The sequence below is a fragment of the Sabethes cyaneus genome, chromosome 2 (assembly GCF_943734655.1).
Source record: "Sabethes cyaneus chromosome 2, idSabCyanKW18_F2, whole genome shotgun sequence".
Taxonomy (NCBI): Eukaryota; Metazoa; Arthropoda; class Insecta; order Diptera; family Culicidae; genus Sabethes; species Sabethes cyaneus.
In genome coordinates, this window is record NC_071354.1 from 68091388 (window position 1) to 68104565 (window position 13178).

The following is a 13178-nucleotide window of genomic DNA, read 5'->3' on the forward strand; positions in this document are numbered from 1 at the left end:
ATTACTTGTCTAGGGATTATGAAATCTTCTATGTAAAAAAATTGATTGTCCAATAGAGTCATTACGTAAAAAAGCAAAGCCTTGAGCTTAAACGTCTTTTAAAGACTTGACCCTTCTTTATCGACAGACTTCGCGGCCGGTTGTCAGAGTATAGGACAGTTACGAGGCCAATGCAAAAATCCTACTGACTCTATCCAGCAGTACCGTCTAGCCGCGATTCGAACATACGACGACTGGCTTGTTAGACCAGCAGAGGCGAGGTGGCCGAGTGGTTAGGCGTTTAATAACAGATCAATAGAAAGAGTCATTAGGTACTGTCGGCTTACTCCACCCTTTTGGCAAGCAAACTTGTTTCAGCTGCCAACATTGCGTGTGCAGAAATGAATCGAAAGCTTGAAGTAGACAATTTCAGTTACACGGTTACTATACTACACAGTCCTTGGATCAAAAATGGCAGCAGTTATTCGCCTCAAACGGCGTGCGGACGAAGATCCACTAGATGCATTTGTGATGAACTGTAAAAGGCGGCGAACGGAACACTGTATTGGTTTGTTAAATCCTGCCGCAACTGGTGAAACATCGACGGTTCTGAAGATCGTCGGGACGTTTGCCAGAGAAGGCAATATTTCATTGCACCTGCAGCAACGTCTAACGAAAAGTGAAGCCAAAGAAGCCATATCCCGAGTTCATCATCCAACATTCGTGTCACGAAACCGGGCGGCTGTTCGTCGAAACGCACAGAACAATCGTTTCCGTATAGTCAATTGTACCCGCTCTCTCCATCAAGCTGACGGTGGCGAGGGAACTACAATCTTCGATGTCGAAAAGGATTCTGAATCTGCAGTAGCCACCCGAACAGCGGCTACTCGGGATGAACCGGATTACGTGTATGATTTGTACGTTGCCGACGAGAATAGTCAGCAGACGCACATTACCTACATTCCGGAAAGCTTGGACGACATCAGTGTTGCTATTTACGACGATCCGCTTTATTCGAGTCACCGCGACGGATCAGGCCATGGCGATTTTACGGACGATGAAGACTCGGACGATTCCAACGATGAAGACAACTGGCGTAATGATTACCGGAGGAAGATGACGATTTTTTCAGTGAAGCAACAACAATGGCGAACAGGATATACGACGAACGGTAGAAGAATTCGATTTCGAGGGAGATTGAGAATTATCATCAGACGAAGATGACTACACTGGCCTTGGAAATAGCAGTAGGTTTGCCTATCCAGCGAATGATGATGATGAGAATAACGCATATTGTGAAGAGGATAATGCTGGTCTAAATTAAGACAATGTTTGGGCCGCTTATGCTAAATATAAGGCGCGCGTTATGAAGAAAATGGACAAAAACGATTCCGATCAGTACGACTCCGAGATTTTTTAGTAAATCCAACCTATATCTCCAGTACCACTCGTCAAGCTAGTTCCTCACCACCCGGCCCTCATTCTTACCATTGCAAACCGTGATAGTGTTGTGTATTCGGAGCCAACAGTTCGTACTAGTTATAATTTTCGGCGAGCCGACTATGAGGGTTTATTAAGTGCGTTACACGACGTCGATTGGGCAGGTGCTTGAAATGCAAGTGACATCGACCCGACTGTTAATGTGTTCACGTCAATTATTAATGGCATGATTGATCGCTTCGTCCCTAAAACGCAAAAGCGTCCACGGAAAAATCTTCCCTGGCAGTCAGCGGAACTTCGACGACTGAAAACGATAAAAAATGCTGCTTTCAGGAGGTTTTCTGCAAGTCACGCATTGCCGCTGCGTGACCATTATCGACGGATTAACTACGATTACAAAAGGCTCAGGCGACGCTGCTACTTGAATTATAGACGACAAATGGAGAGAAGGCTGAAGTCAGACCCTAAACGGTTTTGGAATTTTGTCAAAGAACAGCGAAAATAGTCAGGTTTGCCTTCCACTATGGAGCTAGCTGGCGAAACGGCCAGTAATGCTGCTGACATACGAACGGTGTTTGACAGTCGAGTTAACGAAGGGCGCTATTGCAGGAAAAGCGCCCGTCTGACAGGTAAATTTGCTGCCAACCTTGTCGAAATGTGCTGAGATGTTGGCATCAAAAACATGGCATCCATCGCATGCCCCTGCTTGTTTGCCTCGATCAACATCGACGATAACATGATTCTGGCCGCTTCCGCTAAGCTAAAATATTCCTACTCTCCAGGGCCGGATGGGATCCCGGCTACGCTGTTTAAGAAGTGCATTCCTGGTTTGCTTCAACCTCTCACTCTCCCGTTTCATTTATCGCTTTCTACTGGTAGATTTCCTGTAACATGGAAGCTGGCGTTTTTGTTTCCGGTTCATAAAACAGGCGATCGGTCGAAGATCGATAACTATCGACGAATTTCAGCGCTGTATGCTACGTCGAAATTATTCGAGTTAATCGTCATCAAACAATTTTTTTCGCACTGTCAACAAGCGATGGCAGATGAGCAACACGGATTTCTGCCAAAACGGCCCTGTGCTACGAATTTACTTTGCTTCACGATTTATGTAACGAACAGTTTTATTGAACGATCTCAAACCGACGCGATTTACACAGACCTGTCTGCTGCTTTTGATACGGTTAATCATTGCATCGCTGTCGCTAAATTGGACCGTTGTGGCACAGAACAGAAGTGGAAGTCCAAACGGTTCGGCGATCAAAACTGGTAACAGAGTCTTTTTTGTTTTTATTTTTCTTTGGGAAGGTTTTCGCATAGAAGCGAATAACAGCAATATAAGCCGAACGCTCGCTGCCAATAGCATAGCAGCTTTCACATGCTATTCGTATGAATTCGTGTATTTTCATGGGAACAAGTGACTCGCTACCGCCAGGTTCGCTAGTATCTGTAGAAAGTAGCATGTACGTGTTTAGATTTCTACTTCCACTTCTGTTCTGTGGTTATGGTTAAAGCGGTGATCTATTGAACTGGTTAGAATTGTATTTAACGGGACGAACGCTGAGTGTGAAAATTGGTGACATGATTTCCGATTCGTTCCTCTCTACCTCCGGGATTGCACAAGGCAGCCCTCTAGGTCCGCTGGTATTTCTATTGTATTTTAACGATATCATCCATTCACTAGAATGTCCACGTCTCGCATTTGCGGATGATTTGAAGTTATTTTACGCAGTTCATAACACTGACGATGCATTGTTTCTCCAGCAACAGCTTAATACCTTTGCTAGCTGGTGCGAGACTAATCGAATGCTGCTAAATCCAACCAAATGTTCGCTCATTACATTTTCGAGGAAAAATCACCCGCTACACTTCCAATATACACTAAATGGGATTCCAATTCAGCGTGTGGAACAAGTAAAGGATCTCGGCGTGTTACTTGATGTAAAGCTCACTTTCAAACAACACATTTCTTTCATTGTTGCCAAAGCCTCTAGACAACTAGGCCTGATTATGCGAATGACACGTGACTTCAGCAGCATAGAATGTTTGGTAGCGCTCTACGGGTCACTAGTTCGAGCCTCTCTAGAATACTGCACTGTAGTATGGGTCCCCACTACAACAATGCAATCTACCGCATCGAAAGTATCCAGCATCGGTTCGTATGCTACGCTCTTCGAAGGCTTCCATGGCGTCAACCAATGAAAAACACGCAATACGGACCGTTGCCAATTCATTCGTATCGACACTCTCGAACTTCGCCCGAGAAACACCACGCGCCATTCGCCATGTAAGCACAAATCGATCTCTTGTACCCACTCCCAGATTTGGTGCAAAGTTTTGTCTATCCTTTCCACTCTTTAACAAACCTGTGCACCGACTTCACAAATAGAACAAACTTGGGAAGGTGGCAGCACCGTTTCGCGCACATAGCGAATGGTTGTCTCGGACGCCTTGACATCCAACATCGACTGCCCTACCATCCTTCGTCAAATCAACCTGAATGCACCAACGAGAGTACTGCGGAGGCTACCCCTATTAAATCTACCTTTTCGTCGCACCAACTACAGTGCCAACAGTGCCATCACTGGTCTGCAGAGGTTGTTCAACCGAGTTTCATCAGTGTTCGATTTTAATTTGTCTCAACAAGTATTACGTTCAAGATTTGTGTCTATGTTTCGACGTTTTTTGAATTAGTTAATAAGGCCCATTAGAGCAAGTTTTGCCTGTTGGCAACAATAAATGATAAATGATAAATGATAAATGATGATCTCTGATCATGTATTTACCCGAAACTACCTCAATTAGGTGAGTTTTTATACAGTTTTGTTGAAATAAATAGTGAAATTTCCAAATCGGCCATTGGGGGTTAAGACCGCTAGGCATAATGTTAGTACGATAAGGAGATTTTTTAAAATAATTGCATAGTTTGGAACAGCGGTCCTCAGACTTATACAAAACAATGTAAACATGCTTAGCATGTAGGTTTAAACTGTCTATGTCACCAATTGACCAAATAAGCCGCCATCAATTTCAAACTAGCTTCGTCAACTGCCACTTGCAGATACGCATCTGATAAGTCTATGTGGCTGAAGACGCATATCGCTTACATGCTTACCTGGCATATCGTTGTTCGTTCGGGGTTAGCAGTTCGTTTAAGTTTTATTCTGACGAGGACAGTACGTGCTGCAAATGTTCATACTTCTGGCCGTGGCAAAATTTATGAACCTCAGACCGTTATCATTCGTCGACAGATGAAGGTTATATCTGCGAACGACCGAAAGGAAAAATTCTTTGATCTGGGTCCATAAAGGGTGTCCACGATAACATTGCAACACACTCAAATTGGTTGTAACTTTTGAATGGTTGGGTAAAATTAATTGAAATGTTTCATGAAGAAAGCACAAAGTGCAATGCTTAAACTGTGTGAGTCTTTTCATCAGGCGTGCAAAGATGCGTGAAAAATAGCGTCGAAAAAATCTGCAAAAAATAGGGTAACGACCCCAGAATTCGCCCCTTTTATCAGGTTTTTATGCTGTAAAATGAATAAATCGTCATATTATCATAAAATCAGCCCTGAACTCAGACAAGTAGGACTATATATTAATATTCTATCTATTTTGGCTATTAGGAATCGCGAAAATTGAAATTTGATAGCAAAAAAGCCAATTTTGTGCAGGAACCTCTAGTACCACATTTCGCCCATAGCGATCCAAAATTCGTCCCCCATGTGACCCAGATTTCGCCCACTTGTTATTTGTTGCAAATTTCCCAAATAACCTCAATTATTTTGAACTGGAAAATCTTGATATTCGGCTATATATATTGACTAATCGAAGGTGAGACTCGAGTCCACAACCTAACCTCTTCCCCAAGAAATAACTAAGCTTAACTGCTTAATATAGTCAATAAAAAGATGAAGAAAAAAAATTGTTTAGTAAATCACTGTCTGTAAATGAGTATGTCGGTTTACAGTATTAAATATTCCTGGTAACTGGTAAGCATACCCATCTTACCTACTCAACTAGGATATTTTTTGACATAACTTGGAATTCTTAACTAGCATTTTTGGTTAGACCGGGTTTGTAATGCTAAGCTATTAGAATTTTCATGATATTATCGAAATATTCTATTTTATCAACACGATTATTTCTTTGTTGTCTGCATTGCACATTAAATACTTTTCAAAGTTTTATTCATGACAGATTTATTCTCATGACAAGAAAAATTGTGATTTTTGAGAACATTATGCGCGTCTTATTAATTCGTGCGATTTTAATCTTATTATCAATTTCGATGTCGATTATTGCTAATTCAACAGTTCGTTTGGTAGAAACCCCATTAGCCCATGTTTAGCAGGTAATTCTTTTGTTAGATGAATTCAAATGAAGATATGATGTGCTTTCTGCATCAAAATATTATTTATTCTTTACTTTTTACTCACCATTTTGATAAACATAAATCAGCGAACAAACTAATCGATTGTGACTTGCATTTGCTTATGTGTGGCATATTTGCATATATTTGATAGATGAGGGCGAAAACTGGTTCACGCAGTAAGTTCGGCTAAGTATATACAGATTCGACCCGGGCGAATTTTGGAACTCATATGATTTACAATACCCAATTTTCGCCCAGTGCATTTATGTTCTATTTTCAGCAGAATTGCGATAAAATATCAAAATAAAAGCACAATTATGAAATTTGAAACAGATATAACCAAAATGATGCGAAAAAGTGCAAAGAGATACGATTTTCCATTACTTTTCCTCAATTTTATTTTTCGTGCTCGTTCTTGAAAATGGAAAAATCGCGTCTTAAATACATTACCTATTTTTCAAACCACATTAAATCATTAAAATACATAAAACAACACAACGAATTCTATTTAAATAACTGAAAACTGAGTTAAAATGAATATAAATTAAACTAACAACTTATATTTCAACTATATATTGAGTTAAATCACGGGAATACCAGTGGGAGGGCGAATTCTGGGGTGGGGGCGAATTGTGGGGTTCTTACCCTACATAGAAATGAGAAAAAATCACATCGTACCACCAGTTGAAAATCCCCAATTCTACAGTTTCTCGTATCATAAAACGATCTGACTATCGATTGTTAACCATGATGCTGAGAAAAAAGTCATATCCGTATGCTGTTAAGGATTACACCCGCGTAGTTGGGGCCATCGATGGGAAAATAAACTCCTCCGTTCGAGATGTAGCAAAAATATAACTAAATCTGAGCAAAAGTTTCGTCCAGAAGGCCAAAATTTGAGCTGGAATACGTAGGTTCAAGGTTCAGAGAGGCCCCAACAGAATATGGTCGCGAAAAGCCGAGCCCGGAAGTTATATGATCAAAAGCTGACAAAACCACGCTGCTGCGTCGTACATACGAGACTACTTGGAATCGGACTTCACCCAGATACCGGGGAACCAGTATTTCACTGCAAAGGATAAGTTTGATGTTCCAGAGAACCTCCAAAAACAGAAGATGTCGAAGTTTGCCAAGAAATTCTTGATTTGGCAAGCAATTTGTTTCTGAGGAAAGCGGAGTACGCCTTTGGTAACCACAAATACCATGTATGGATAGGTGCATTTAAAAGAGTGTCCCCAAAAGTTACTTCTTTCTCTTCTGCGAATTAATTTTGTGTGTTGCGATTTTAACCTGGACACCCTTTAGGTCCACTTGTTATGTCAGAAAAGAATAAAAATGTTATTCTGTATAAAATTCTTTATTAATATACTCTTTAAAAAACTCTTAAAAAAGTAACATGAAATAGCCATAAATCACTGATTTTGTCTCACTCACTATTAACCATTCGAATAGTTTGATACACTGTTATTTACCATTACTTTCAGTTTCAGTAGGTCACATCTTCTATAGTTAGCACATTATCACTATCTCCGTTTCTCAGTGGGGCTCGACTCCTGGGCGTGGTTGTTCCTATTCTGCCCAAAAAGGGATTGTAATCGGCATTCTGCTGCGCTGCTCGCTTGTGTACCCGTACCGGAAAGGCACCATCCTTTGTCACATCATCCAGCTTAATTGCTGAGCTTGTGTCCAGGTTGCTCTTCTGTGCGGCGGTGGATTGGTTCGAAATGTTGTCATCGGCACCATGTTTAACCGTAGTATTTTGATATTGTGTAATATCTAGCTGACTTTTACTAAGTGGAGCTGCAAATGTCACAGCCAGGAGGGCACAACAGAAAAATTCTTTGAAGATCATTCTCGAATTGTTAAAGGCTTGCAAGCTGCAATGTGAAGATTACAGAAATGTCTGATCGTATTTATCAATCCACATTATTGTTTTATACCAAACATAGTGAAACGTGAATTTGTCGTTCGTGGGATTGACTCGGCACAAGCGTAGAGCAGTCTTTCTTGTGTGTGCATCAACCAGTGCACGATTTTTCGATTAGCGATATGTGAAAAATCTAGAAAGGCGATGCTTGAACTTATTTCGGTTACAATTGAAGCAATACTGGATTCTTGAGTAATAATTAGGTCGCTTCTCGTTGATATTTGGTAAGGGTAGTTATGTAATTTTGTTCTCTTGAAGATACCGGTTTATTATTAGCTCACAGCTCTTTTGAAAGGCGAAAGCATAAAATATATGTATAAAATGAGTATTATCTGTAAAATTCAGTGAATAAAATCATTCAATTTTTTAAAATATAGTTTACATTACCAAATACTATCGCCTTGTACAATCGTTACGAGGGGTTTGTACGATAGTTTTGAAATGAGTGAGTTTTGAGTTTGTCGGATTTTCTCTACAGCTTTTCAGTAAAGAGTAACTCGTACGTAGTTCCTAATGTTAAAATCTAGTTTTCAGATTTTTGAGAATAACGCTATTTCCTGACGATTTATTACACCTATTAGTTAGGAGTTTAGAATAGTTAGTCTTGATAGATAAAATTTAGCATGTTTGGTTTCCAATCTAAAATAAATTACCAACTTTCCAACAACTTGAAAAAGAATGTCAACTTCAAGTGCATTGAAACAACAGATTTGTGTTATGAAAGAAGCTTACCGTGAACTATCGGAATTGCAAATCTGACACCTACGAACTAATGGCATTACTAGATTTCGGTACCAACTGGTGCTGAATCAACCTCTCTCGTACATTTCCGCGCTTAGTAATTCGGTTTGGCCGAGAAAAAGTGTGATTCAGGGAACGATTTAGACGTTTTCTCTAAAATGTTTATTGTACAGTTAGAGGTGATTGATATTTCAATGTTTACCGCAATATGCTCAACATTACATCAATCTTATTGAAACTGACAAAAATTTAATTACTTTGTATATAATAAATGCTGTAACTATTCAATAAACCGTTCATATAATCACTAGCTCTACTTTGAAGACACCAGGTTGCAGTGGTCTAGTCTCTAATAAACATAAGACACCAGCTAAATCTAAGTCTTGAAGAATTATACTTTCGTAGCCTGTCCTAACATATTTTGTTGATGTATTTTTAAATTGTTATTGTGTCTACTCAACAACTCTGATATTCCAGTATAAGTAATTTACCTCAATTCTTCTAATTCCAATATATGATCAATGAAAAACAGCATCCGAAAGAAGTGTCAAATAAAACTGGTAATAAATTATGAAATCTGCCTCGAGGTACCAGATGGCCATTTCACAAAAATTGCCAAGCCTTTCACCAGCAATCCGAAACCAGCTTCCAAGACGCTTGACATATTGCTAATCGAATAACTGAACGCTAATTAGCGACACACTTGCGAATCGCATCGAGTGTTGTACCACTGCGTATTCAGGCGTTGAAAATAGATTTCATCATGATATAGCATTTTGTATAAAAAGAACCCATCCTTTGTTATTGTTATTGTTAATCGATCAGATATATTGGCGATCTTCACACATTCGCAAGTAGTAAACAATTCGAGGATGTTCTTCAAAGTACTTTTTTGTTTCGGTCTGTTTGCTGCTACATTTGCTGCTTCGCTCAGTAGCAGCAAGCTAGATATTGTACAATCACTCAATACGACACTTGAACGAACGCAGTCCACTGAACATCACCAGAGGACTTCTACCCTAATAAATTTGATCTCAAACGGAACTCCTAACAGCAGCGTGCCTACCGCGTCATCGGCTGAATTGGTTGATGTTTCAATTGCCGACAAGTTTACGGAACGGATACACAAACGAGCAGCACAAAATGTGGATCGGAATCCACTGGCGGGATCGTACGATCCCTTTTCGGGAAGAACAACCACAGCCAGGAACCGGATTCGCCAAAGACCCGTTTATAGCGGTGATTACGTGTTTACTTATGTTTCGTATTAAGTGATTTACGCAAGATAGACCTGGTGTCCTTTTCTGAATATTTTGAGGCTATAGATAGTTGAATTGGATAACATTTAATTAGTAATTTTAATGTTATTTTTGTAAAGTACTTGATACTGTTAGTTGTTATTTTATTTTTTAGTTGTTATTGTTATGTTATGTTCATGCAATTTTCTTAATAAAAACCAATGAAAATACTAATTTTACTGATCTTCTAATTAACAATATTGTCATTTCTTATCTATCTATACAGAAGCTACTCGCATAACAGTCCCATTTTCTATAGAGTTTCCTATATAGGGTACGGGTGGGTATTTCCAGCCCATTAAGCGGTAGCCTGAACAATATTCAGGAACTACGTTGAAACTATATTTATTCGAGACAAGATTTTTATACCAGTTGATAGAATAATATTTACTGAATATCGGCGTGTATTTTGGTCTTAATAAAACGCTACTGAATTTGAGTTATAGTCGCGAGAAGTGATGAAGTCGCTGCGGCTAAATTGAGCTCATTTTCTATAGTGGTGTCTGTGTTTTTTTAAATCCGACAGGCCGAAATAGCTAGCACGGCAAATAAAAGCTTTTCAAAAACAGATCAAAAGAGACAAGAAAAGAGAGACCGAAAAATAACTCCTCGCTATTGCCTACATTCCGGGCTCATTGAAGATAATTAGTTTCGCAGTCACAACAGCTTGCTGCTGGCGCTAGTGTATCACTGAATCGGTCATATACACTAGCGCCAGTTGTTACTCAAATACCAGATATGTCAGCACATATATTGGTAGTAGTGCAAGTAACGCACCATACGCTGGAATTAAAAACAAAATGCTGCTAACGGCTAGTGAATGAAAATTGATTTATATTTACATATCAGAGGGGAATTTTTGTGTTCTTCCGTGATAAAAAGAAATAGAATTGTTCTGTGATAGCATATTCACAGCTGTTTAGTTTCTAGAATAAGTAAAAGTGATCATAATTGTGTGTTTTCCAAACCAACATCAAGAGCGGATACGCGTAAGCGATTGCTGCTAGTTTTTTCAGCCTGGTTGCGTGCTAGTGGAAAAACAGTGGTTTTGATGTTTATTGAATAAAATTAAGCAAACTACTTACATTTTTATGAAAATAGTTATAACACATTAAAGCCTATGAGTGCTACATTCGTTTCAGTATTGTTATATAGCGGCAAAGTTTTTATTTGGGAAAGTGTAGCCAAAAAAGGTAATGTATGCCGAAATTAGTAGCGTGATGGGAATATCCTCCCGTACCCTACATGGAACTGTTATGCGAGTAGCGGCAGTATACAGAATGTTCAATAAATTCGAATACAACTTTTCATCGTTATGTAAGTGCGCATCATGTGCATTCTGTGTATTGGTATTGGTGTCAGCTTTAGCCTTATATATAGGCTAACCGACGCGCAAGGTGTCGACTTGTTGTCATTTGTTATTTGTTTACCGCGCGCGATGATGCGCCCAAGACTCTCCGTTGTGAACAACATTCGGTACCGACGCCAGCCTCGGTTGGATTTCGCGCGGCTGAAGCAGCCAGACGTCGCCGCAAACGCGCATTCACTCGAAGCTGCACTGCCGGAAGAGGACGAGCTAGACGAAGCCCCTCTCGAGGACTGTTGGAACACTATCAAAACAGCCATCAGCAGTGTAGCGGAGAGCTCCATCGGGCAGGTGGCCCGGAATCAGCGGAACGATTGGTTTGACGATGAATGTAGGAGGGTGATGGATGAGCAGAACGCTGCGCGGGTGGCCAAGATGCGCAGTGCCACACGTCAGAACGTGAAAAGACACAAACAGAAGAAGATGCAGCGAAACCAAATCTTTCGGGAGAAAAAGCGCAACCTGGAAGAGCAGGAATATGCAGAGTTGGAGCGGCTGCATCGTTCTCAGGAAACGCGGAAGTTCTACCAGAAACTGAACGGCTTTGTGCCGCGAGCCGAAATGTGTCGGGATAAGACTGGCAATATTCTGACGGACGATCGTGAGGTGACAGATAGGTGGAAGCAGCACTTCGACGAACACCTGAGTGGCGCCCAGGCGGAAAACCATGGAATGCCCAGGCGGAAACCAACGCCCCAATGATAGGCGAAGTTAAGGAGGCCATCATGCAGCTAAAGAACAACAAGTCAGCTGGAAAAGATGGCATCGGAGCGGAGCTTATTAAAATGGGACCAGAAAAACTGGCCGATTGTATACACCGACTAATTGTTAGAATTTGGGATCGGAACAGCTACCGGAGGAGTGGAAAGATGGTGTTATCTGCCCGATATATAAAAAGGGCAACAAGTTGGACTGTGAGAACTATCGAGCGATCACCGTTCTCAATGCCGCTTATAAAGTGCTGTCCCAAATCATTTTCCGCCGTCTATCACCAATTGCGAATAGATTTGTGGGAACTTATCAAGCCGGCTTCGTCGAAGGTCGGTCTACAACGGATCAAATATTTAGACTGCGGCAAATCCTCCAAAAGGGCCTGGAATACAAAGTTCCAACGCATCATTTGTTCATTGACGTCAAAGCCGCACATGATACCATCGACCGGAAAGAACTATGGAAAATCATGGACGAGAACAGCTTCCCCAGGAAGCTCATCAAACTGATTAAATCTACGATGGATGATACACAGTGCTGTGTTCGGATTTCGGGTGGATTGTCAAGTTCATTCGAATCACACAGAGGGCTTCGTCAAGGTGATGGTCTTTCATGCCTGCTGTTCAACATAGCGCTACAAGGTGTTATGAACCGGGCGGATATCAACACGCGGGGCACGATATTCAACAAATCTAGTTAATTCGTCTGCTTTGCCGATGACATGGATATTATCGGCAGAACATCTGTGGCGGTGGCTGAACAGTACACCAGACTAAAGCGCGAAGCAGAAAAGATTGGATTAAAGGTAAATACGTCTAAAACAAAGTACATGCTGACCAGCGGAACCGAGGCCGAACGACACCGCTTGGGCAGTAGTATATTGATCGACGGCGATGAGTTTGAGGTAGTCGATGAATTTGTCTACCTTGGCTCACTGGTAACGGCGGACAATGATACCAGCCGTGAGATTCGAAGGCGTATCATCAGCAGAAGTCGTGCTTACTATGGGCTCCACAAGCAATTGCGGTCGAGCAGACCCCGTACAAAGTGCACCAAGTACAAGACGCTTATTAGACCGGTTGTTCTCTACGGGCATGAAACATGGACAATGCTTGAGGAGGACCTGCGAGTACTCGGAGTTTTCGAACGACGAGTGCTAAGAACGATCTTTGGCGGCGTACAGGAGAACGGAGTATGGAGGCGGAGGATGAACCATGAACTCGCACAACTCTATGGCGAACCCAGTATGCAGAAGGTGGCTAAAGCTGGACGGATGCAAGAATGCCGGACAACTACCCTGCAAAGATGGTGTTTGCCTCAAATCCGGTAGGAACAAGAC

The 13178-nt window shown here is 41.1% G+C and overlaps 1 pseudogene; it reads left to right on the top strand.

Moving 5' to 3' along the window:
• Positions 1 to 450: 450 nt before the first annotated feature.
• Positions 451 to 1399, top strand: LOC128735532 (probable RNA polymerase II nuclear localization protein SLC7A6OS; annotated as a pseudogene).
• Positions 1400 to 13178: the final 11779 nt, after the last annotated feature.